Here is a 26,404-nt window from a genome sequence, read left to right on the forward strand (position 1 = left end):
AAGCTTATCATCCTTTTAGCCTCTGGATTCCGAACCTGTATTGGGAGTGATCTCTCTTGTCAGCAACTCTCCTCCACACTTCAAACAAGCAAATGTCAAACATTCAGTGACCTGTCGAGGCTGTTTTTCGTTCTTGAATTGCATATCACTCTCTCTCTCTCTCTCTCTCTCTCTCTCTCTCTCAATCAATCAATCAATCAATCAATCAATCAAACAAACAAACAAAAACATACATGCACGCCACAAACGTACACATATCGGCTGTGTCCTATGTGAGTGTATCTCTCTCTCTCTCTCAAACACACACACACACATAAGCCCTAAAAACACAGAAACAGACCCAACACATTTAAAGTCACCTGTAGTTATTCAATTTATTCTTTGACAATAAGAATACTCCGTAATTCGTTCGCAAAAAAGTATCGCCTGGTGCCTCGATTTTAAAACTGTAGAAAAATGAAAATTGCTCAAATCTATTTAGAAAATAACATTGACAAATTATCCACCAACGAGTATAAAAAAATTCTTAAAATTTTTACTCAGTTCACGGTATAATTCCCATCAACGGGAAATTATTCAAAGGATAGACCTCACATTTCCGAAATAAATGAGAATGAATCCCTCTTATGGAAATACAAAATGAAATTAGGTTTTGTTTTACCGGTGTGGTAACCAAAGTGGATATGATATCCACATTTTTAAAATTTATTTTTTGCTCCCATAAAATGGTAATGGTTGTTGCTTTGCAATGATAAGCAAAGTTTTTATGTTTTCGAAAGTTTTATGCGTGCGATTGGCCGTGGTCAATTCTGATGACAAAACCCCGAATTCCATTTCACCAATCCAGCAGTAGCAACAAAACAATAATGGATTACGTATATTATTATTATTATATTATTATTATTATTATTATTATTATTATTATTTTGCTCTATCACAGTCCTCCAATTCGACTGGGTGGTATTTATAGTGTGGGTTTCCGGGTTGCAATCCTGCCTCCTTAGGAGTCCATCCTCTTCTTACTATGTTGCCGTTTCTAGGATCACACTCTTCTGCATGAGTCCTGGAGCTACTTCAGCCTCTAGTTTTTCTAGATTCCTTTTCAGGGATCTTGGGATCGTGCCTAGCTATGATTATGGGTACGATTTCCACTGGCATATCCCATATCCTTCTTATTTCTATTTTCAGATCTTGATACTTATCCAATTTTTCCCTCTCTTTCTCTTCAACTCTGGTGTCCCATGGTATTGCGACATCAATGAGTGATACTTTCTTCTTGACCTTGTCAATCAACGTCACGTCTGGTCTGTTTGCACGTATCACCCTATCCGTTCTGATACCATAGTCCCAGAGGATCTTTGCCTGATCGTTTTCTATCACTCCTTCAGGTTGGTGCTCGTACCACTTATTACTGCAAGGTAGCTGATGTTTCTTGCACAGGCTCCAGTGGAGGGCTTTTGCTACTGAATCATGCCTCTTTTTGTACTGGTTCTGTGCAAGTGCCGGGCATTCACTTGCTATGTGGTTTATGGTTTCACTTTTCGTATTGCACTTCCTACATATGGGAGAGATTGTTATTTCCGTCTATCGTACTTTGAACATATCTGGTTCTTAGGGCCTGATCTCGTGCCGCTGTTATCATTCCTTCAGTTTCCTTCTTTAGCTCTCCCCTCTGTAACCATTGCCAATTGTCATCGCTGGCTAGTTCTTTAGTCTGTCTCATGTATTGTCCGTGCATTGGTTTGTTGTGCCAGTCCTCTGTTTCTTTCTGTCTTTCTCCTGTCTCTGTATATTTCTGGGTCTTCGTCTGCTTTTATTAGTCCCCTTCTTCCCCATGCCACTCTTTAGCCACTCGTCTTCACTGGTTTTCAGATATTGCCCCAGTGCTCTGTTTTCGATGTTGACGCAGTCCTCTATACTAGTAGTCTCTCCCTCCTTCCTTTCGTGTTAAGGTTATAAGTCTGGTCCGTATTTGCTCTTGGGTGTAGTGCTTTGTGTATTGTCATATGTTTCCTGGTTTTTTTTTTCTGATCTATGCTGCGGAGTTCTGCCTTCGTCCATTCCACTATTCCTGCGCTGTATCTGATTACTGGCACTGCCCATGTGTTTATGGCTTTTTTATCATATTTCCGGCATTAATTATATTAATTATTATTTATTATTATTATTATTATTAGTTATTATTATTTTTATTATTATTATTACTATTATTTTATTATTATTATTATTATTATTATTATTATTATTTTATTATTATTATTATTATTATTATTATTATTATTATTATTATTATTATCCACAAATTCGGGGGGGGCCAAGTATAACACCCTGGAGGGTCAAGCCCATCCCTTCCAGTCAAAATGCCTTCCACAGCAAAATTCGGCAGAAGAAGAGAGAAAGGAGGATGAAAGTCCAACTCTCACTAGTAACAAAAACAAGGGTCAGTCAGGGACGGGAGAGAGAGAACAGGGGGAGGGTTCAGGGATCCCTGAACAGGAAATGCTTTTAGGTCAGGGGTGTCAGACTGGCCTTTGAGATGAGTAGATGTTTCCAGGGGAAGCGCGAATCATTCCAGGTGAAAGGGGAAAGACGTCCAGAGTCTGAGGAGTTCTGGAGGAAGGATTTGTGTCTGCAAAGGATCCTGGAAAACTTTTGGGGGAAAATGTAAAAAGTTTCGTGGTACTACTGCATGAGAATGAAATTTGTAAAGAAATACGATTATCACATGATGAGGAGTATCGAGAGATATTTCGTGTTTCGAAAATGATTCTGTGAATATCCAGATCCAAGATTTAACAAACTGAACCCTATTCATATGGAACAAGCCTTCAGAGGCCACTGACTTGACATTCAAGTTTCCAAAGAATTTGGCGTTCACTTCAAGGAAGTGGCAGAAGGTAACAGGAATTACAGAAAGAAGAAATCAATTTAAAGGTAATCTCTCTCTCTCTCTCTCTCTCTCTCTCTCTCCACCCAAATCTCATTATCCGATATCAAGGTGCAAAGACATAATGCCCGTTAATGACTCAACGATACAAGTTTTATTATATATATATATATATATATATATATATATATATATATATATATGTGTATATGGAAATGAACATATACATAGATAAATAGATAGATAGGCACAATCAGCATCGTATGAACCTACCCCACTGTAAAGGAAATGCGATTCACGGCGAATATTATTTCTGCCTCCATTCCCTAAAATATTACCAAACAACTTTTCCCGTCGAATGCTTTATTGCAATTTCCTTTTTCTACCTTTTACTTGGAGACTTTAAATCAAATGGAAATACGTTGTTCTCGAACGATGTACATATGCTCCTGGAATCGCTGACCAGAATACTGGAATAGTCTTTGTACACGGTCTCTACCTCTCTCTCTCCCTCTACACACACACGTGCACACACATATGCACACTCGAGGCTTATACCTTTATTTATGGATTTATTTTCACGTTCCAAACTTTCGTGAATCAGTTATACATATATATATATATATATATATATATATATATATATATATGTGTGTGTGTGTGTGTGTGTGTGTGTGTGTGTGTGTAAGGTAGTTGTCGACTTACAGCCGCAATTGGTTATGACCAACCGGTCGTAATCGATTCGGACGTAAGTCGGCCCATGTTAATTCACTGTAAGAATATCATACTAGCCTAGCCTACACTAGGGTAATCAGTACCATCTTTACATCTAGGGTAACCTAGCTTATACTACACAGCATACTTTATACATATATGGCATAGTAATTATTAATTTCAGCTAATTCTGTAGGTTCAATGCACATTGGCTTTTGATAATTCAATACAAAGAGAAATTGAATAACATTAACAAGTTAGCCTCTCGTATACGATGATGATGTTATTATGGTACATTATATCGTATATATATGAATACAGTAGTCTAGACTACAGTCTACTGTATACTTCAGACACGATTTAATTTAGTAATTTATTAATATAAGCCAATTTGGAGGTTCAGTGCATTCTGACTATGATATATCAGTAGAAAAGAAAATTGAACACGAAACGGGCATCAGATTCAGACCGACATCGGCATACCCAAGGTCGCGGGGGCAGTTGTGGGGTATTTCCTGGAGAACAGGGTGAGAGCGACCAAGGAAAGTACCTTGGGAACAACTTGGGTCGAAGGTATTGGGGATTAGGCCTGTGAGTGTCATATGTCCTTTTCACTCTGTTATCTTGTATACGTTTGGTGTTCTTTTGAATTCATAAAGATCACTGTACACATACCAAATCGTTGATTGATAAGTTTGGCTTTCTAATATATAATAGAAACCTTAAATTAATATGCTTGATAAGACTTTATTTAATAAACTAACATAAATATACATAGATAACAGAAAACAGTATCTGGCTTCATAATAGAAATGAAAAATACTTAACAAAAACGAAAGAAAATCTTTTAGAATTGTCACGGCATAATTCAGTTCATTTACACATCTTTTTTTTTTCTGCTCGATACAATTTGGGCATTCAGAACTTTCATCCTAATAACATCTAACATCTGACAAAAAAAAAAAAAAAAAAAAAAAAAAAAACACTTTAAAAGCCAAGGATGTACAATTTTCAATATGGCGTGCCAAGTCGTTTAATACTCCACTGCCTGGTTTGAGTGTATTTTCTCCATTGTATGTTTTATCCCATAATAATGCCTAGAGTTTTTTCTGTCATAAGGTATCCTTGAATTGAACACATCAATCCAGGAGAGAGCAAGCTTTATAAAGTCCCTTGTACTTTCCCAGAACATACTCTTCAAAAGTCTCTGACTTCCATAAAATCTAAAGCTTTAGATGTTGCTTCCGAAAGAAGCTGCACTGCTTTCCTCGCATTCATACGTTGCGCACTACCTGTTAAATGTGTGTTTCTCTGTCAAGCGATATGTGCGTTTCAAGTCACTTCACTTCTTTCGATAATTTTCTTAACACATCCGCTGAGAACAACATCTCCATTTTGCAATTCAAAACCAGATTAATTAAATAAGGGGCATCGGCGAAGACTTGAAGTTCCTGCTGCGGGCGGGCCTCTTTTATATGCACTGTCTGCAAAATGTTTACTGGATATGCGATGAGTAGTAGTGTTAAAGTTGTCCTTTCTCTTACAGCGATGAACCCATTTCTGTCTTGTTTCCTCATCGAGGGGGAATCAGAAAAAGGATGCCTCCTTTTTTCTACTATTTGAATAACAACCAAATACGGCGCAGCTGTTTGGCATTATTTAAATAATGATTCAGATTACACAAAAATTGAAACCTATGGTTGTATTCGTAGAGAATAAAACTAAATCACTGCAGAGATGACTGAAGTGACCTGTGATCTACATTTGAATGAAACGGTAGCTGAGTGACTTCTCGCCCTGACCTCTCCTCCAGGAGGTGCGGTTCTTTGGGGGATAAGCCGCAACCCCCACAAATGACTCTACCTCCTAATTGAGCGATGTCAGGCTGCTGACTACTACGTATATGTATGAAATAAAAACACAATGAATATGCATCTTTTCCGTGAATCTTTTAAAAAGTTATACATTACCGTATCCAATAATATTGTATGTATTCTCATATTATTGTATCATAAAATAGTAACAAAGCGCTCGATGTTTTGGTTAGGAAAAGAGCTGATGACGAATACGAGTTTATTTCGCCGTATTTACCTCAATTTGGAGCGAGTTACATTGCTTCTAGTTAGCGCCAAATATCTAGATACTTTATTTATTGGAGAGCAGGAAATTTGTCATTATACGAAGTGTTTTTAAGTCGAAATATGAATTTAATACGTCTCGTGAACTAAATATCTTTTTCGTTGATAATATGAAATTTGAAAAATTTATTTTGAAAAAGTGAACGCATACACCATATAGAGGCAAAATTTGGAACTATGTTGATTATATCCAAAAAGTGAATTCATATCGGCAAAATTTGGAACTATATTAATTAGATCCAAAAAGTGCACGCATGCGCCATCTATCTGCGAAATTTGTAACAATATTAATAATATCCAAAAAGTGAACACATACGCCATCTATTGGCGAAATTAGGAACTAAATTTATGAATTTTATGAATTTTAGCCGAAGACTGAACGCAAAATTTGGAACTAATGTTTAGATTATTTTCACTTTCTGCTGACTTTAGATCCTATTTTTGCATCAACAATATTTGTCCATATAACATTCTTATCTCAGCTTGAACCATTATAGCGTTGTTCTTTGTCAATTTATCTGCCTGGGGTTGAATATTTTCCTTAGAAAGACGGGGAAAATGCACTTTCAAATGTTTTTTTCTCTTTCAGTTGAAATAGTAAATTCATATTATTTTAGCGTTATTTAACCTTAAATTAGGCATTCTTCAGCTTTTAGCTAATATATAATTGTTCCTAATTAATCTAAGCCGGTTCTGGAAGCATAATTTTCTTAATTTAACGTATTTTTCTCTCGAAATTGCACTTGTAAATATGTACATTGAAATAGTCATTTCACGTAAAAATAAATAAATAGATAAAAATAAATAAATAAAATAAATAAATAAATAAAAAGGAAATAATAAATAAATAAAAATAAAAATAAATAAATTAAATTAAACATATAATAAATACAAATAAATAAACAAATAAGAGCAAAAAAATAAATAAATAAACAAAAATAAATGAAATCAATAAAATTAAATATAAAATATATGAAAACAAATAAATATAAATAAGAAAATAAATAAATACAAATTAATAAATAAATAATTCAAAAATAAATAAATAAATACATAAAAATAGATAAATAAAAATAAATGCATAAAAATAAAAAATAAAAATAAATACTAATATAAATAAAATAAATAAATGAATATAAATAAATAAATAAATAAATAAAAATAAATGAAAATTTTTTTTATAAATAAATGAAAATAAGAAAAAAATCGATTAAATAAATACTCAATATGAATAAATATAAATAAAATAAAATAAATAAATAAATAAATAATAATGAATTTAATTAAATAAAAAAATGAAAAATAAATAAAACAAATAATAAATGAAAAATAAATAAAAAATAAATAAATAAATACAAATATGAAATAATAAATAAAGAAAAATAAAAAAAATAAACAAATAAATAAATAAATAAAATAGAAAAAATAGTTAAATATACAAAATAAATGAAATAGATAAAAAAATAAGGAAAATAAATTAAATTAAATGAATAAATGAAAATAAAACGTAAAATACAAAGAAATAAAAACAAATAAGTAAATAAATAAAAGTAAAAAAGATAAATAAAATTAAATTAAATGAAAATAAATGACAAAAAATAGATATCTAAATTTAAAATAACTTATATATATAAATATATAAATATAAATAACTAAAGATAAAAAATAAATTATTACAAAAATAAATAAATCAATCAAAACACATAAATTAATAAAAAAATTCACAAATTAATCAAAATAAGTAAATAAATAAATAAATAAAAAAATAAATACCATGAAGATAAATTAATAAATAAATAAATAAAAAAAGATAAATAAAAAGTGAAAATAAATAAAATAAAAAACAAAAAACTAATAAATTTAAAGAAATAGATAAAAAAAAACAAAAAAAATAAGAAAATTAAAGCAAATAAATAAAAAATTAATAAATTAAAAATTAATAGATGAAAATAAATAAAAATAAATAAATAAATAAATAAAAATAAATAAATAAAAATAGGTAAATAAATATAAATAAACATATAAATAAATAAAATAAAATAATAAAGATAAACAAGTAAAATAAATAAATAAATCCAATTAATAAATAAATTAATAAATAAAGATAAATAAATAAAAAAAATAAATAAATAAATGCAATATAAGTTAAATAAATAAATAAAAATAAATAAATAAATGAAAGTAAATAAATAGATGAATGAAAAAAAAAAAAAGGGAATAAGTAAATAAATAAATAAAAATGAATAAATATAACAAATAAAAATGAATAAATAAAATAAAAACCAAAAATAGATAAATAAATAAATAACAATAAAAAATAATAAATAAAGAAAAAAGAATAAAAAATGAATGAATAAATATAAATAATAAAAATAAATAAGTAACAAACAAATATGAATAAATAAATAAGTAAAAACAAATAAACAAATAAATAATGAAATAAATGAATAAAAAATAATAAATAAGTAAATAAATAAATATGAATAATAAAATATATAAAAATAATTGAATAAAATAGATAAATAAATAAATAAAAAACAGATAAAAATAAACTAATAAATAAATTAATAAAATCAAATAGATAAAAAATGAACTAATAAATAAAAACTAAAAATAAATAATTAAATTAAATAAATAATAAAAATAAATTAATAGATAAATAAAAACAAATAAATACATCAATAATAAATAAAAAATAAATAAATAAATAGAATTAATTAAATAAATAAAGATAAATGAATAAATTAAATAATATATAAATCAATCAAAATAAATAAATAAATAATTAATTCATATAAACACTAAATAAATCAAATTAAATATAAATTAAAAAGTTTAAAAAAATAAGAATAAATAAAGAAATAAATAAATAAATAAAAGAAATAAATAAAATGAATATAAATAAATATCAAAAAAAATAAAAAAATAAAAAAAATAGAGAAAAGTAAATAAATAAAACAAAAAAACAAAAAAAAAATAAATAAAAGTAAACAAATAAATAAATAAATAAATAAATGAAATAATAATAGATTAATAAATAAATAAACTACACAATAAAAAATATAAATAAATAAAATAAAATAGATAAATAAACAAATTTTGAATAAATAATTAAATTAATTAATTAAAATAAAAACAAATAAACAATAAATAAAAAAAATAAATAAAAAGGAATAAATGAAAATAGAAATAAAATAAATAAAATAAAAAAATAAATAAATAAATGAAAATAATAAAGATAAATAAGTAAATAAATAAATAAATAAAGATAGATAAATAAAAATAAATAAATGAATATAAAATAAATAAATGAATAGATAAAGAATTAAATAAAATAAATGAAAGTAAATAAAAAAAATAAATAATGAAAAAAAAAAAAAAGGGAATATGTAAATAAATAAATAAAAAATAAATGAATATATAACAAATAGAAATAAAATAAGTAAAATAAATAAATAAAGATGAAATAAATAAATAAATAAATAAATAAATAAATAACATTAAATAAATAAATAAATAAAAATAAAAAAATAAAAAATAAATGAATAAATATATAATAATAAAAATAAATAAAGTAAACAAATAATATAAATAAATAAATAAGTAAAAATAGAAATAAATAAAAAAATAAATAAAATTAAATGAAAATAAATGAATAAAAAAAATAAATAAATGAATAAATAAGTAAAATATAAAAATGAATAATAAAAAATAAATAAAAATAATTGAATGAAATAAATAAATAAGTAAATAAAAAAATAGATGAAAATAAACTAATAAAATAAATTTTTAAATCAAAATAAAAAAATGGACAAAAATAAATAAAATAAAAATAAATAATTAAATAAATAAATAATAAAAATAAATTAATAGATAATAAAAATAGATAAATAAATAAATAAATAAGTAAATAAATAAACAGAACTAAAAAAATAAATAAAGATAAATTAATAAAATAACTAATAAATAAATCCATCAAAATGAATAAATAAATAATTAATTCAAATAACAACTAAATAAATCAGTCATTATAAATTAATAAGTTAAGAAATAAGAATAAATACATAAATAAATAAAAAAAAGAAAAATAATTAAGTAAATATAAATAAATTATAAAAATAAAAAAAAATAAAAAAACAAAGTAAATAGAAGTAGATAAATAAAACAAAAAAAATGAATAAAAATAAACAAATAAATAAATAAATAAATAGAAATAAATGAATAAAATAATAAAAATGAATAAAAAATAAAAAAAAATAGAATAAATAAATAAATAGATAAAAATAAGAAACAATAAAAGTAAAAATAAATAAATGAAAATGAAAAAGTGAATAAATTAAATAAATTAAATAAACAAAATAAAAATAAATTAATAAAAAATAAAAATGAAAAATGTATAAATAAAGAGATAAATAAATATAGATAATATTATCACAAATAAAAATGGATAAATAGATAAATAAATATAAAAATTAAACAAATAAAATAAAAAGACAAAGAAATAAAAATAAATTATCCAAATTCAATAAATAAAAATAATTAAATCAAATAAAAAATGAATAAAATAAATAAACTACTTGAAAACAAAATAAATAAAAAATAAAGTAAATAAAATAAAGTAAAATAAATAAATTAAAATAAAAGGTAAATAAATAAATCAAAATAAATAATAAATGAAAATAAAAATAAAGTAAAAATAAATAAATAAATAAAAGTAAATAAATAAAAATAAAAAATAAATACAAATAAATGAAAATAAATGAAAATAATAAATCATAAAATAAAAAAATAAAAAAAGAAAAATAAAAATAACTAAAAATAGAAATGAGAATTAATAAATAAGTAAAAAGAAAAATAAAAAATAAATAAAAATAACCAAATAAATAAAAAATCAATAACAAAAAATAAATGTAAATGATAAATAAAAAAAAATAAGTTAATGAGTAAATAAACTCCAAAATAAATAGAAATAAATAAATAAATAAAAATTCAAATAAAATGCAAATTAATTAATCAAAATAATGAACAAATAAGTAAAAAAAAATAAATAAGAAAATAAAAAATAAATAAACTAAATAAATTAAAATAGATAAATAAACAAAATTATATAAATTAATCTAAACAAACAAATAAATAGATAAATAAAAATAAATAAATAAATCAAAATAAGTAAATACGAATAGAAGAAAATAAAAATGAAATAAATAAATAAATAAAAATTAAATAAGAAAATAAAAAAGTATATTATATAAATAAACTAAATAAATAAAAGTAAATAAATAAATTAAATCAAATAAATAGATAAAACAGAAATAAATAAATAAATATAAGATAAATAAAAATATATAATTATAAATAGTTAAATAAAAGTGAATAAATAAATAAATAAAAATAAATAAATAAACTAAATAAAAAAATAAATAAATGAATAAAATAAAAAGAATAAATAAATATAAAAATAAATATATAAATAAATAAATAAAATAATAAATAAAAAATAAAATAAATAAATAAAAATAAATAAAAAATAAAAAAATAAATAAATGAATAAAAAATATATATATAAAAAATAAATAGATTAACAAAAGTAAATTATATAAAAATAAATAAATAAATAATATATATATATATAAATAAATAAATAAAAAACCAATTAACAAAAGTTAAAAATTATAAAATAAATAATAAATAAATAAAAAAAATAAATAAAGAATTAGAAATAAATAAATAAAAAATAAAAAAAAACAAAAATAAAAAATAAATCAAAATGAAAAAAATAAATAAAAAAATAAATAAAAATAAATAAATGAAATAAATAAACAAAAATAAATAAATAAACAATTAAATATAAAGAAATAAATAAATAAATAAATATAAATAAAAAAATAATAAAATAAATTAATTTTTTTATAAAATAAAAAATTAAAAATAAAAATATATACAAACAAATAAAAATAAACAAATAAATAAATAAATAAAATAAATAAAAAAAATAAATAATAATAAATAAAAAAATAAAAAAATAGAGATATAAAGAAATAAACAAGAATAAAAAAATAAATAAATGAAAATAAATAAATATAAATAAAGAAAAAATAAAGAAACAAACAAAAATAGATAACAACTAAATAAATTAAATAAAACAAAATAAATAAAAATAAATAGATAAATAAATAAATAGAAATAAATAAACTAAATGCAAATAAAAAAAATACAAATAAATAAATAAAATAAATAAAATAAAAATAAATAAATAAAAAAAAAAGAAATAAAAAAAAAGAAATAAATAGAATAAATAAATAAATCAATAATAGATAAATATAAATAAATAAAAATAGATAAATAAAAATAAAAATAAATAAAAAATAAATAAATAAATAAATAAAGATAAATATATAAATAAGTATAAATAATGAGAAAATAAAAATAAAATAAATAAAAATAAATAAAAATAAATAAATAATGATTATAAATAAATAAATAAAAAAAATAAACAAAAATAAATAGATAAATCGAAATAAATAAATAAAACAAAAATAAATAAATCAATAAAAAAAATATAAAAAAATAAATAAAGATCAAAACAACATAATTAAATAAATCAAAATAAATAAATAAAAAATAAAAAAAAATTAATAAAAATAAAATAAATAATTCTAAATTAAATAAAAATAAATAAATACAAATTATAAATGTTAAAATAAATAGATAACTAAAAATAAAATAAATAGATAAAGGTAGATAAAGAAATAAATGAAAATAAAATAAATAAGAATAGAAAATAAATAAATGAAAAAAATAAATATATAAATAATAAAATAAATAGAGAAAAATAGATAGATAAATTAACATTAAATAAAAAATAAAAAATAAATACATAAGTAAATAAATAAAAAAAACATTAAAAAACTGAAAAAATAGAAAATTAAAATAAAAAATACATCAAATAAATAAAAAAAATAATAAAAAAAAATAAATAAGTAAAATAAATAAATCAAAATAAAAATAAATTAGAATTAAATTAAATAACATAAAAAAAAATAAAATAAATAGAAATAAACCTAAATGAATAAATAGATAAAATACGAATAAATAAAAATATTATAAAATGAAAATAAAATAATAAAATAAATTAAAAAATTAAAATAATAAATAAATAAGAATAAAAATGAAATACAAATAAATCAATAAATAAATAAAAGAAATAAAATAAATCAAAATAAATTATAAATTTGAGAAATAAATAAATAAACCAAAATAAAAAGAATAAATAAAAATAAATAAAATAAGAAAATAATAAATAAAAAGAAAATAAATAAATATGATTAAATAAATAGATAAGAAAAATAAATAAATAGATAAATAAAATAAATAAAAAATAAAAATAAAAATAAATATAGAAAATAGGAAAATAAAAAAAATAAAAAAATGAAAATAAATAAAATTTAAAAATAAATAAAAATAAAAATAACAATAAAGAAAAAATAAATAAGAATAAAAAAAAAATAAAAAAATTAAATAAAAATAAAATAAATAAATAAGTAAAATAAATATAAAAAAATAAAAAAAATAAAGAAATTAAAAATAAAGAAAAATCAAATAAAAAAAAAATACTTAATATAAATAAACAAAAATAAATAAATTAGAATAAACCTAAAAATAAATAAAAAAAAAGAAATAAATAATTAAATGAATAAATAAAAAAGCAAAATATGATAAATGAAAATAAATAAAATAAAATAAAAATAAAAAAAATAAATATATAAAATAAGAATAAAAAATGATACAAATAAATAAATAAATAATAAATAAACAAAAAGAAATAAATAATTAGAAATAAAAAATAAAAAAAATAAACAAAAATAAATAAATAAATAAAAATAAATTAATAAATAAACAATAATTAAATAACTCAAAAATAAATAAATAAACAATTGAAAATAGATAAATAGATAAATAATAAATAAACTAATAAAAATAAATAAATAAAGATAAATAAATATAAATAAATAAAAATATATAAATAGATAAATAAATGAAAATAAATAAATAAATAAAGATAAATAGATAAATAAATAAAAAAATAAAAAATAAATAAATAAGAATAAACAAATAATTAATGAAAATAAATAAATATAAATAAATAAAAATAAATAGATAAAAATAGATAAATAAATAAAATTAAATAATAAAAATAGATAAATAAAAATAAATAAACAAATATATAATAAATAAATAAATAAATAAATAAATAAATAAATAAATAAATAAATAAATAAATAAATAAATAAAAAGTTATAAATAAATGAAAATAAAAAATATATAAATAAATTAAAAATAAATAAATAAAAATAAATGAATAAAAAAAAAAAAATAATAAATAAATAGATGAACAAATGAATTAATAGATAAATAAATAAATAAAAATATATATAAATAAAAATAAATAAACAAAAAATAAATAAATAAATAAATGAAAATAAAAATATATAAATATGAATAGATAATTAAACAAATAAATAAATAGATAGTTAAACAAATAAAAATAAATAAGAATAAATAAATAAATGTACATAAATATATAAAAAATAAATAAATATATATACATAAATAAAAAAATAAAATAAATAACAATAAATAAATAAAAATAAATGAAAATAAAAAATAAAATAAAAAAAAAATAAAAATAAACAAATAAAGAAAAATAAAGGAATTAATAAATAAATAAAAAGGAATAAATAAATCAAATTGCTTTTTAAAACATATCAATTTGATAAAATAGTGCATTTTAGTCCTCCTTTCGATATGGGATTTTTGTTTCAAAAATCTTTTCATCTTTTGATGCCTGATTTTTGTGTCAAAAAATAAAAAAAAAATCACCTAAAAAGGCGACAAAAAAAGAAAATGTATCATTTATGATAGTTTTGCACTCGTTTTAACACTGACTTCTGTTTCCATAATCATTTCGAAAATTACCTAAATCATGACAATGAATATAACATAAAAAACGGTTTAAAAAATAAGTAATTATGAACTAAATATTTTTTGGGGTTTTTTCCCCTTTTTGATCAAAAAAATTGAAACTAAAATCCTTAAAGATTTTTAAATTTAAATACAATATTTTTTTTTATTTTGGCATCTTTTTGATGAATGATTTTTACTTTTGTCAAAAAGTTTTATGTTATATTCTGTTTTATATTTTTATTAAGAAATTAAAAAAAAGCCAGGTATCAAAATAAGATCGAAAATCCTTAAAATGCTGTATTTTTCCGTTTCTATTCACCCCCTTTTTTTCTTAGTAGATTCTTATATTGATTTTTGAAACAAAACTGGAAAGAAAAAACTTAAAATATTGAGGAAAATTTATATATATATATATTTTTAAAATTTTATGTTCTATTTCTAGGTGGTTTTTAAATGATTTTTGTAATAAAAATCAGTCGTCAAAAAGAGGGCAAAGCTATCAAAGATATTGTATTGAAATTAATTTCTTAACTGATTTTAATTTCAAATAAGTTGTCTTATTTAATCCAGTTTTCTGAATGATATTTGAAACAAAAATCATCCATCAAAAATAGGAACAAACTCTCAAAAATATTGTACAAATTTTAAAATAATTTTGAAAATTATTTTTGAAATAAATATCCGTCATCAAAAGAGTGCAAAGCTTCCAGAAACTTTTAATTCATTTATAATACTTATTTAAACATTTTTATTTGAAATTCATTTTTAACCGATTTTTTGAGTGAATTTTGAAACAAAGATCAATCATCAAGAAGATGAAAAAATGTCAAAATGATTGTGCACTAAAATTGAAATATATACAAACGATTATTGAAACAAAAATCTGTCATTATTTTTCTGTTTCATTTTATTTTTTAGGCGATTTTTATGATGATTTTTTGAACAAAAAGACAGCCAACAACTGAATAAGACTCAAAAGTTTTGTGCAATAATTGATATATTGTCCTAGTTTTAGGCGATTTTTCAAATGATTTTTAAAATACGAATCAGTCATCAAAAAGATGGAAAAAATCCGAAAAATAGCATATTGAAAATTCTTTTTTAACTGTTTTTCTGTTATATTCATTGTGAAATATTTATGCAATTTTTATAGTGATTTTTGAAACAGAATTTAAGTCTCAAAACAAGATTTTTCGAATAATTTTTTCAACGAAAACCAGCCAACAAAACCAGTAAAGAAAAGCTGTAAAAAATATTGTGAAAAAATAGAAATATTTGTTCAAACTTTTTGTTACATTCATGGTCATCTTTTTAGGCGAAACTCAAAATTATTGTATTCAAATGAAATTATTTATGAAATTTATTTTTGTTTTAAATTCTGTGCTCTATTTTCAGCCAAGTTTTGAAATAATTTGTGAAACAAAAACTAATCATCTTTAAGGGAGCCAATAAGCCCAAAGATATTGCATTTACAACGAAATTTTTTAAGCTTTTTTCTTGTTCATTTTTTGAACTATTTTTAGAGGATTCATATAATGATTAATTGAAACAGAAAACAGCTATCAAAGTAATGTTCTAAAATTTAAATATTTTCCAGACCTTTTCATGTTATAAATAAATAGAATGCCTGAAAATATATGGGGCAGAGGAAAACACCATCAGCTTCCTCAAAAATACAATGCGCAACTGGAATACAATACTTACAAGCTCTGGAATAAGACTAGCAGAGGTTAATATTAGGAGAGGGATCTTCCAGGGCGACTCACTGTCCCCACTACTCTTCGTAGTAGCCATGATTCCCATGACAAAAGTACTACAGAAGATAGATGCCGGGTACCAACTCAAGAAAAGAGGCAACAGAATCAACCATCTGATGTTCATGGACGACATCAAGCTGTATGGTAAGAGCATCAAGGAAATAGATACCCTAATCCAGACTGTAAGGATTGTATCTGGGGACATCAGGATGGAGTTGGGAATAGAAAAATGCGCCTTAGTCAACATACAAAAAGGCAAAGTAACGAGAACTGAAGGGATAAAGCTACCAGATGGGAGCAACATCAAACACTTAGATGAGACTGGATACAAATACCTGGGAATAATGGAAGGAGGGGATATAAAACACCAAGAGATGAAGGACACGATCAGGAAAGAATATATGCAAAGACTCAAGGCGATACTCAAGTCAAAACTCAACGCCGGAAATATGATAAAAGCCATAAACACATGGGCAGTGCCAGTAATCAGATACAGCGCAGGAATAGTGGAATGGACGAAGGCAGAACTCCGCAGCATAGATCAGAAAACCAGGAAACATATGACAATACACAAAGCACTACAGCCAAGAGCAAATACGGACAGACTATACATAACACGAAAGGAAAGGAGGGAGAGGACTACTAAGTATAGAGGACTGCGTCAACATCGAGAACAGAGCACTGGGGCAATATCTGAAAACCAGTGAAGACGAGTGGCTAAAGAGTGCATGGGAAGAAGGACTAATAAAAGTAGACGAAGACCCAGAAATATACAGAGGCAAGAGAAGACAAGACAGAACAGAGGACCTGGCACAACAAACCAATGCACGGACCAATAAACATGAGACAGACTAAAGAACTAGCCAGCGATGACACATGGCAATGGCTACAGAGGGGAGAGCTCAAGAAGGAAACTGAAGGAATGATAACAGCGGCACAAGATTGTGCCCTAAGAACCAGATATGTTCAAAGAACGATAGACGGAAATAACATCTCTCCCATATGTAGGAAGTGCAATACGAAAAATGAAACCATAAACCACATAGCAAGCGAATGCCCGGCACTTGCACAGAACCAGTACAAAAAGAGGCATGATTCAGTGGCAAAAGCCCTCCACTGGAGCCTGTGCAAGAAACATCAGCTACCTTGCAGTAACAAGTGGTACGAACACCAACCTGAGGGAGTGATAGAAAACGATCACGCAAAGATCCTCTGGGACTATGGTATCAGAACGGATAGGGTGATACGTGCAAATACACCAGACGTTACGTTGATTGACAAAGTCAAGAAGAAAGTATCACTCATTGATGTCGCAATACCATGGGACACCAGAGTTGAAGAGAAAGAGAAGGAAAAAATGGATAAGTATCAAGATCTGAAAATAGAAATAAGAAGGATATGGGATATGCCAGTGGAAATCGTACCCATAATCATAGGAGCACTAGGCACGATATCCCAAGATCCCTGAAAAGGAATCTAGAAAAACTAGACGCTGAAGTAGCTCCAGGACTCATGCAGAAGAGTGTGATCCTAGAAACGGCACACATAGTAAGAAAAGTGATGGACTCTTTAAGGAGGCGGAGGCAACCCGGAACCCCCGGGAACCCCAACCTAATAAATACCACCCAGTCGAATTGGAGGGCTGTGATAGAGACAAAAAAAAAAAAAAAAAAAATAAATAAAATAATAATAATAAAATGAAAATAAATAAAAATAAAATATATAAATGAAAAAATACAAAAAAAAATAAATAAAAATTAATAAATAAAAATAAATAAATAAGAATAATAAATAAATAGATAAAAATAAAATAATAAATGAATAATAAATAAAAACAACAAATAGATAAATAAATGAAATGAAAAAAATGGATAAATTAGAAAATTAAATTAATTAAATAAAGAACAATAAATAAAAATAAAAAAATACATCAAAATAAATTAATAAACGAATAAAAACTAAATGATATTAAATAAAAAAAACAAAGGACAAATGAAAGTAAATAAAACCAAATAAATCAATAAATAAAATAAAACTAAATAACTAAATACAAATTAACAAAATAAATAATAAATAATATAAATAAAAATGAATAAATATGTAAATAAAAATATATAATTAAATAAATAAATAAATATATAAATAAACATAAATATATAAATGAATGAAAATAAATAAATAAATAAATAAAAATAAGTAAATAAATAAATAAATAAATAAAATGTAGAAAATAAGGTATAATATATCTTATAAGTTTCTTATATACATTTTTTCCTTATTTAAAAAGATCTCTTCGTCACTGTTTTATTCTTTAAAGTAGCTACGTAGTCATGACTGGTAACGAAGCAGTTGTGTTCTACCAATTTGATATTTAACTTCCCCGCTAGTTTCATCGTTTAACGACTGTTTAATCATTCAAGAACTTCGAGTAAAATAAACAGAATTTTCTTCAATGTTTATTTGTTAACATTCGGCAGTTGTTTCCCACCCACCACAGCTCACCACTTTCCTTACCAAGGACTGTGTTTAATTCTGGGAACTATTGAGAAACTTTACAGAGACTTGGATATGGATCGTATTCTCTGCTAACATGGAAGTATGAGAATTTAGTCTACATTTCTGAACCACGGAGCTGCAGCGGGCGGCATGGTTCTCCGCCCTTTGTCAGGCCAGCTATTCCCAGTACTCTACAGCTCTGGTTGACATGAAGATCTATTATCGACGGGGAACTCTTCAGACACTTCAAGACGTTTGATTACTTTGAGGTTGGTCTCATTTTTTGTTGGCACACATCAATTGAGTTGTTGAGGTAATTTTTCTTGATGTCCATATCACTAGTCCCTTAAATTAAATCTCGTAACTTATGTATATGTATTTTACTGCCATTATTGAATTGTTAGAGATCTTTTTACTCATCATCCTAGTGTATATCATGACTGCATATTCTTATCAGGGTTTAATCCATGAAGATTGATTTATCCGAAATTTAGTTTCTAGGAGTTATGTGGTCGGAATCTGTATTGATAAGCTTGTGTGTGTGTGTCTCTCTCTCTCTCTCTCTCTCTCTCTCTCTCTCTCTCTCTCTCTCTCTCTCTCTCTCTCTCTATATATATATATATATATAATATATATATATGGTCTCGTTATATTTATGGTAGTAATGTTTTTTTGGATAGGTTGTGAGAGATTCAAGACGAGGGGACACTGCATCAGGGTGGCATCATTTTTCATAATTTTTCAATAGTGACATTATTGAGACATTGGTGTTTATAATGATAAATGTGTTTAGATTTTTGCTGCTCGATTCATTGTCTCTTGGAGCTTGTTTTATATATATTACTCCATTTTTTAATATAAAAATATAAAAGTAAATAAATAAAACAAATAATAAATAAATAAAAAATAAGTAAATAAACCAAAATAAATAATTAAAATAAAGAAACAAATAAAAATAAATAGATAATTAAAGTAAATAATTAAATATATAAATAAATATAAATAAATATAAAATTAAGTAAATAAATAAACAAACAAATAAAAAAATTAAAATAAGTAAATAAACCAAAATAAATAAAAATATAACTAATCAAAACATATAAATAAATAAAAATAAATAATATATAATAAAAATAAATAAATAAATAAAATTAAGTAAATAAATAAGATGCAAATAAATAGATTAATTAAATTGAAATAAGTAAATAAACCAAAATAAATAGAAATATAACTTATTATTAAAAAAAATAAATCAATCAAAATAAATAATATATAAATACGAATAAATAAATAAATAAATGAAAAAATGAAAATAAATAAATAAAAAATAAAATTTATAAATGAAATAAATAAAAATATATAAATGAATAAATAAAATATATAAATAATAAATAAATAAAAATAGATAAATAAATAAATAAAAAGAAATAAATAAAAAAAATAGATAACTAAATAAATATATAAATAAAAATAGAAAAAAATAAATAAGTAAATAAAAAAAAATAACTAAAAGTAAAGGTTTGTTTTATACAGTTACTCCTGTTCTGAATATAAAAGTAATTAGATAAATAAAAACAATAAATTATTAGATAAATAAATAAATAAGTAAATACGCCAAAATAAATAAATAATTAAAATAAATAAGTAAATAAATAAATAAATAAATAAATAAATAAAAATAATAATTACAATAAATAAACAAATAAATAAATAAAAATAAATAAATCAATAAAATTAAGGAAATAAATAAAAAACAAACAAATAAAACTAATTGAAATAAATAAATAAATTAAAATAAATAAAAAATAAATATAAATAAAAAATAAATAAATAAATAATAATAAAAAATAAATAAAAAATAAATAAATAAATGAATAAATAAATAAATAAATAAATAAATAAATAAGTAAAATAAATAAAAATAAATAAATAAATAAACTAAAATAAGTGAATAAACCAAAATAAATAAAATATATAAAAACAAACAATAAATAAATAAAGTAAAATAAGTAAACCAATCAAAATAAATGAAAAAAAAATAAATAAATTAAATAAATAAATAAATAAATAAAATAGATAAATAAAAATAATAAATAAATAGATAAATAAAAATAAATAAATAAATATATAAGTAAATAAAAAATAAATAAATAAAAGTTAAAAAATGGATAAATAGAAAATAATCAATAAATAGACAAAAATAAATAGATATGAAATAAATAGATAAAATAAGTAAATAAGTGTAATTAAATAAATAAATAAAAAATAAATAAACAAATAAAGAAATAAAAAATAAAAAAAATAAAAATAAATAAAAAAACATAAAATAAATAAATGAAATAAACAAATAGATAAACAAAACCAAAAATAAATAAAAAAAAAATATAAAACCAAAAAAGAATACATAAATAAAGTAAATAAATAAAAAAAATAAATAAGTAAATATATAAAATATATAAAATTAGATAAAATATATAAATAAACAAATAAATAAAAAATAAATAAACGGAAATGATGAAATGAAAAGAAAAGATAATGAAAATAAATAAATAAATAAAAATAATAAATAAAGACAAATAGATAAATGAAAATGAATAAATAAAAAAAATAAAAATAAAAATAACCAAAAATAGATATATAATAAAATTAAAAGATAAATAAAAATAAATAAATAATAAAAATGAATAAATAAACAAATCAAAGTAAATAAGTAAGAAAATAAATCAATCAATAAATAAAAATAAAACATAAATAAAAATAAATATATGAAAATAAATAAATAAAAATTAAATAAATAAAAACAAATAAATAATTAATAAATGAAATAAATAAACTGATAAATAAGAATAAATAAATAAATGAAAATAAATGAATATTAAATAAATAGAAAAATAAATAAAAAGGAAGTAGATCAAAATAAATAAATGTATATAAAAATAAATAAATAAATAAATAATAAAAAAAATGAATAGAAATAAATAAAAATAAGTATATAGATAAAAAAATTAAAATAAATAAATAAATAAATAAAGTAAATAAATAATTAAATAAATAAATAAATAAAATAAAGTATAAATAAATAAAAACAAATAAATAAAAATAAACAAATCAAATAAATAAAAATAAATAATTAATAAATGAATAAAAAGAAACTAATAAATAAATAAAAATAATAAAAATAAATAGATAAAAATGTTTAATTAAATAAATAAAAATAAATAAATAAATAAAAATAATTAATAAAATAAATAAATAAAAAACAAATGATAAAAATAAGTAATTATACCTAAAAAAATTAAAAAAATAAATAAAAATAAAAAGATTAATAAAAAATTGATAAATAAAAGGAAACAAATAAATAAATTATTAGAAAGAAATAAGTAAAAATAAATAAATAAATAAATAGAAATAAATAAATAAATAAATATAAATAAATAATTAGATAAATAAAAAAATTGATATAAATAAATGAAATAAATAATAAATGAATAAAAAATGAATAAATAATATAAAAAAATAAATAAAGATCAATCAATCAATCAATCAAAATAAATATATAAACAAATGAAAATATATAAATAGATAAGAAATAAAAATAAATAAGAAAATAAAAATAAATAGATATGAAATATAAATAAATATATAATAAAATAAAATAAATAAAAATAGTAAATGAATAAATAAATCAATCAATCACAATAAATAAATAAAAAATAGATAAGAGAATAACAAATAATAATATATATATTTTTTATTTTATTTATTTATATATATATTTATTTATTTAATTTTTTATTTCAATTTTATTTATTCTTTATTTTTGGAATATTTATTTTTGTTTTTTATGTTTACTTATTTACTTAATAATAATACTAATACTATTATATATATTTATATAGAATATATAGAATATTATATAATATTAAAATATATATATAGATATTATATATATTTATCTATTAATTTTTTCAATATTAGTTTTAATGGGGTTCTATAGTATATCTATTAATTTTGATTTATTTATTTATTTATTTTCATTTGATTCCAATTGTTTTTTATTTATATATTTAATTAGTTTATTTTTATCTTTATTCCACTTTAGAAATTTAAAATAAAAAATAAAATGAAAAAAAATGAGTAGATTAATATCAAATAAAAAAACTAATTTATTTAAATTAAATAAAAATAAACAAAAATAAACTAAATAAATAGGATAGAAATGAAAATAAATGCATTAATAAAAATAAATAAATTAAATAAAATAATAATAAATAAATAAATATATAAATAAAAGTATATAAAAAAATAAAATAAATAAATAAATGAATAAATAAAAATATATAAATAAATCAAAATAAGAAATAAATAACTAAAACAAGAAATAAATACATAGAAATAAGTAAATAAGTAAATAAATTAATAATTAAAATAAATAAATAAGAATAAATAAATAAATAAATTAATAAGTAAATAAAATAAATAAATAAAAATAATAAATACAAAGGAAAAAATATAAATGAATAAAAGTATATGAATAAATAAGTAAATAAAATAAATAAATAAATAAATAAAAATGAATGAATAAAATAAATAAACAAATAAATGAATTAATACTTAAAATTAAATAGATAAATAAAATATCTATAAATAAAAAATAAATAAATGAAAATAAATAAATAAATAATAGATAAATAAAAAAATAAAATTGATTGATTGGTTAGTTCTTACTGGCGTTGCAACGTCGAGGTTATTAACGCCATAAAAAAAAAAAATAATAAAAATAAACAAAATTAAATAAAGAAATAAAATTAAAAAATGAAATAAAAAAGAATTTAAAATTAAATAAATAAAAATAAAATAAATAAAAGTGAAAAGACAAAAATAAACAAATAAATAAATTAAATAAAATAAATAAATAAAAATCCAATAAAAATAAAATAAAAATAAAAAAAATAAAATAAATAAAAATGAATAAATAATTAATAAATAAATAAAAATAAACAAATAAATAAAAATAAATAAATATTAAATAAACAAAAAAATAAACAAAATAAATAATAATATAAAATTAAATTGATAAAGAAATATAAATAAATAATAAATGAATGAATAAATAAATAAACCTAATTAATTCAAAATAATTACTTAGATAAAAATAACTAAATAAATAAATATAATAATAAATTAAATAAATATAAAATAAATAGCTAATATAAATGATAATAAATAAAATAAATAAATATAAATAAATAGATAAATAAATAAAAAATCAATAAATAAATAAATAATAGATAAATAAATAACAAATAAATAAATAAATGAAATAAATAAATAAATAAATAATAAATAAATAAATAAATAAATAAATAAATAATTCAAAATAATTACTTAAATAAAAATAAATAAATAAATAAGTAATAATAAATAAAAATAAATGAAAATAAATAAATAAATACTAAATATAAATAAATAGAAATAAACAAATAAATTAAATTAATACATAAATAAATAAATAAGTAAATGAAAACAAATGTATAAAATAAATAAATAAAAAATAAATAAAAATAAATGAATAAAAATAAATAAATAAATATGTAAATAAATAAATATTCCCCCACGAAGATCAAGGCGAATTCTGGAAAGGATGAGGACTCATCCGCCTGATCACTCATAATAATAGTTAACTAGCTTGTTACCTATTCTTTATTGTTTCAAATATTATAAAAATATATGTTTGTGCTCCTACATGTCAGTTCCTTGAGGTGACATATCACATTTCAGTGAACAAGACCACAGCTGATGGTTGAAGGCTATAAGTTCCTGTACAAGAAATATATATTTTAAACTACAGAAGGATTTTACATCATTATGGATTGTATCCACACACACACACACACACACACACACACACACACACACACATATATATATATATATATATATATATATATATATATATATATATATATATATAGATATATATATACATATATAAATATATTAAGGGTATTTAGAATCTCATTTATTGTTTTCTTTTCTCGGACGATCGAGACGGTTGTTACAGGTTGTTTCCTAGTGAGGGCCGCCTCTCCTCTTGTTTGTTGGAAGAAGAGGTGGAGGTGAGGTAACGTCTGACAGCCCGTGTCTGACTCTGAATGCTTCCTTCAGTAAGCAAGGTACAGATACCTGAGCAGGTTTTAAGAAACATCCGGGTTCTGTTCAGTCACGTTTGGAGTCCGTAATGGCTATTTGGTTTACTACTCAGCACCTGCAGGGTTAAGGGCGAGCATCAAGATGTTCAGCAGAGCCAGTTTTGTCTGGGTGGGTTTACACCTTTGTCTGCATTATGTTGAGGACCACGGCTTCTGAGTTGCAGCTTCGTCTGTGTTCTCCTGAAGGGCAGCTTCGTCTGCGTTGTGTTTACAGCTTCGGCTGGGTAAATGTCTTCAGGAGGAATTCTTAGTGTATCCTCAGGTGTTATCTCTGCAAGTTGCCACGGTTTCCTGGATGTTATGGTCATTGTTTGCTATTTGAATTATCTGATGACTTTCAGGTCAAATTTGTGAGTCATTTTTGCTTAAACGTTTTTACTTTGACTCTGATTCTTTCATGTAAATACTGAATTCAAATCATTGTTAATTTTATATATAATAAATTAATCTTAAGGTCTCTGTTTTGTGTTACTTGGTTTCATCCTCCTTTATCTGTCTCAATTGCTACCAGATTTTATATATATACTTACTTACTTTATCTTCCTGCCACTGGCCAGTGGCTTAAGGCTGATACAGCTCCTCTGCATCTGTCTCTATCCCGAGCCATTTCCTTCGCTTCCTCTAGGTTATGGATTTCATCCTCAAGATCCCTGACAATTATGTCTATCCACCTCGTTCTTGGTCTACCCAGCGGTCTTCTTCCTATTTGTACTGCTCTCAGTGCTCTCCTGGGGTCTCTATTCCCATCCATCCTCTCAACATGTCCAAACCATTTCAGCCTTCCCCTCTTCAACCTGGTACTGACTGTCCTTTGCTGTCTCGAAAGCATCCAACCTTCTCTCCTCTGCTCTGGTCAGTGCCCAGGTGGCCGAACCATACATCAGGACTGGTAGTATTACTGCATTGAATATTCTCATCTCAGAATCTCAAAAGCTCTTGCTGCTCCTAGTTTTCTTCTTTGTATATCTTCAATTTGAGTTCTTGTCCTCTGATTGTCATATCCTCCATGTGCACCCAACCATCATCCCTACGCACAACCATGATCTCGCTCTTTTTTGTGCTGATGTTCAAGCAAAGGTTCTGTGTCTCTGTCTCCGTCCTCATTACCATACCTACCAGAACCAGCCACGTATCAGCAACCAATGCAACATCATCAGCAAAGTCCAAATCCATAAAAACTTCTCCACCAATACTAGCCCCTCTGTTTTCATTCTCCATCACTCTTCTCATTATGTG

The sequence above is a fragment of the Macrobrachium nipponense genome, chromosome 7 (assembly GCF_015104395.2).
Source record: "Macrobrachium nipponense isolate FS-2020 chromosome 7, ASM1510439v2, whole genome shotgun sequence".
Taxonomy (NCBI): domain Eukaryota; kingdom Metazoa; phylum Arthropoda; class Malacostraca; order Decapoda; family Palaemonidae; genus Macrobrachium; species Macrobrachium nipponense.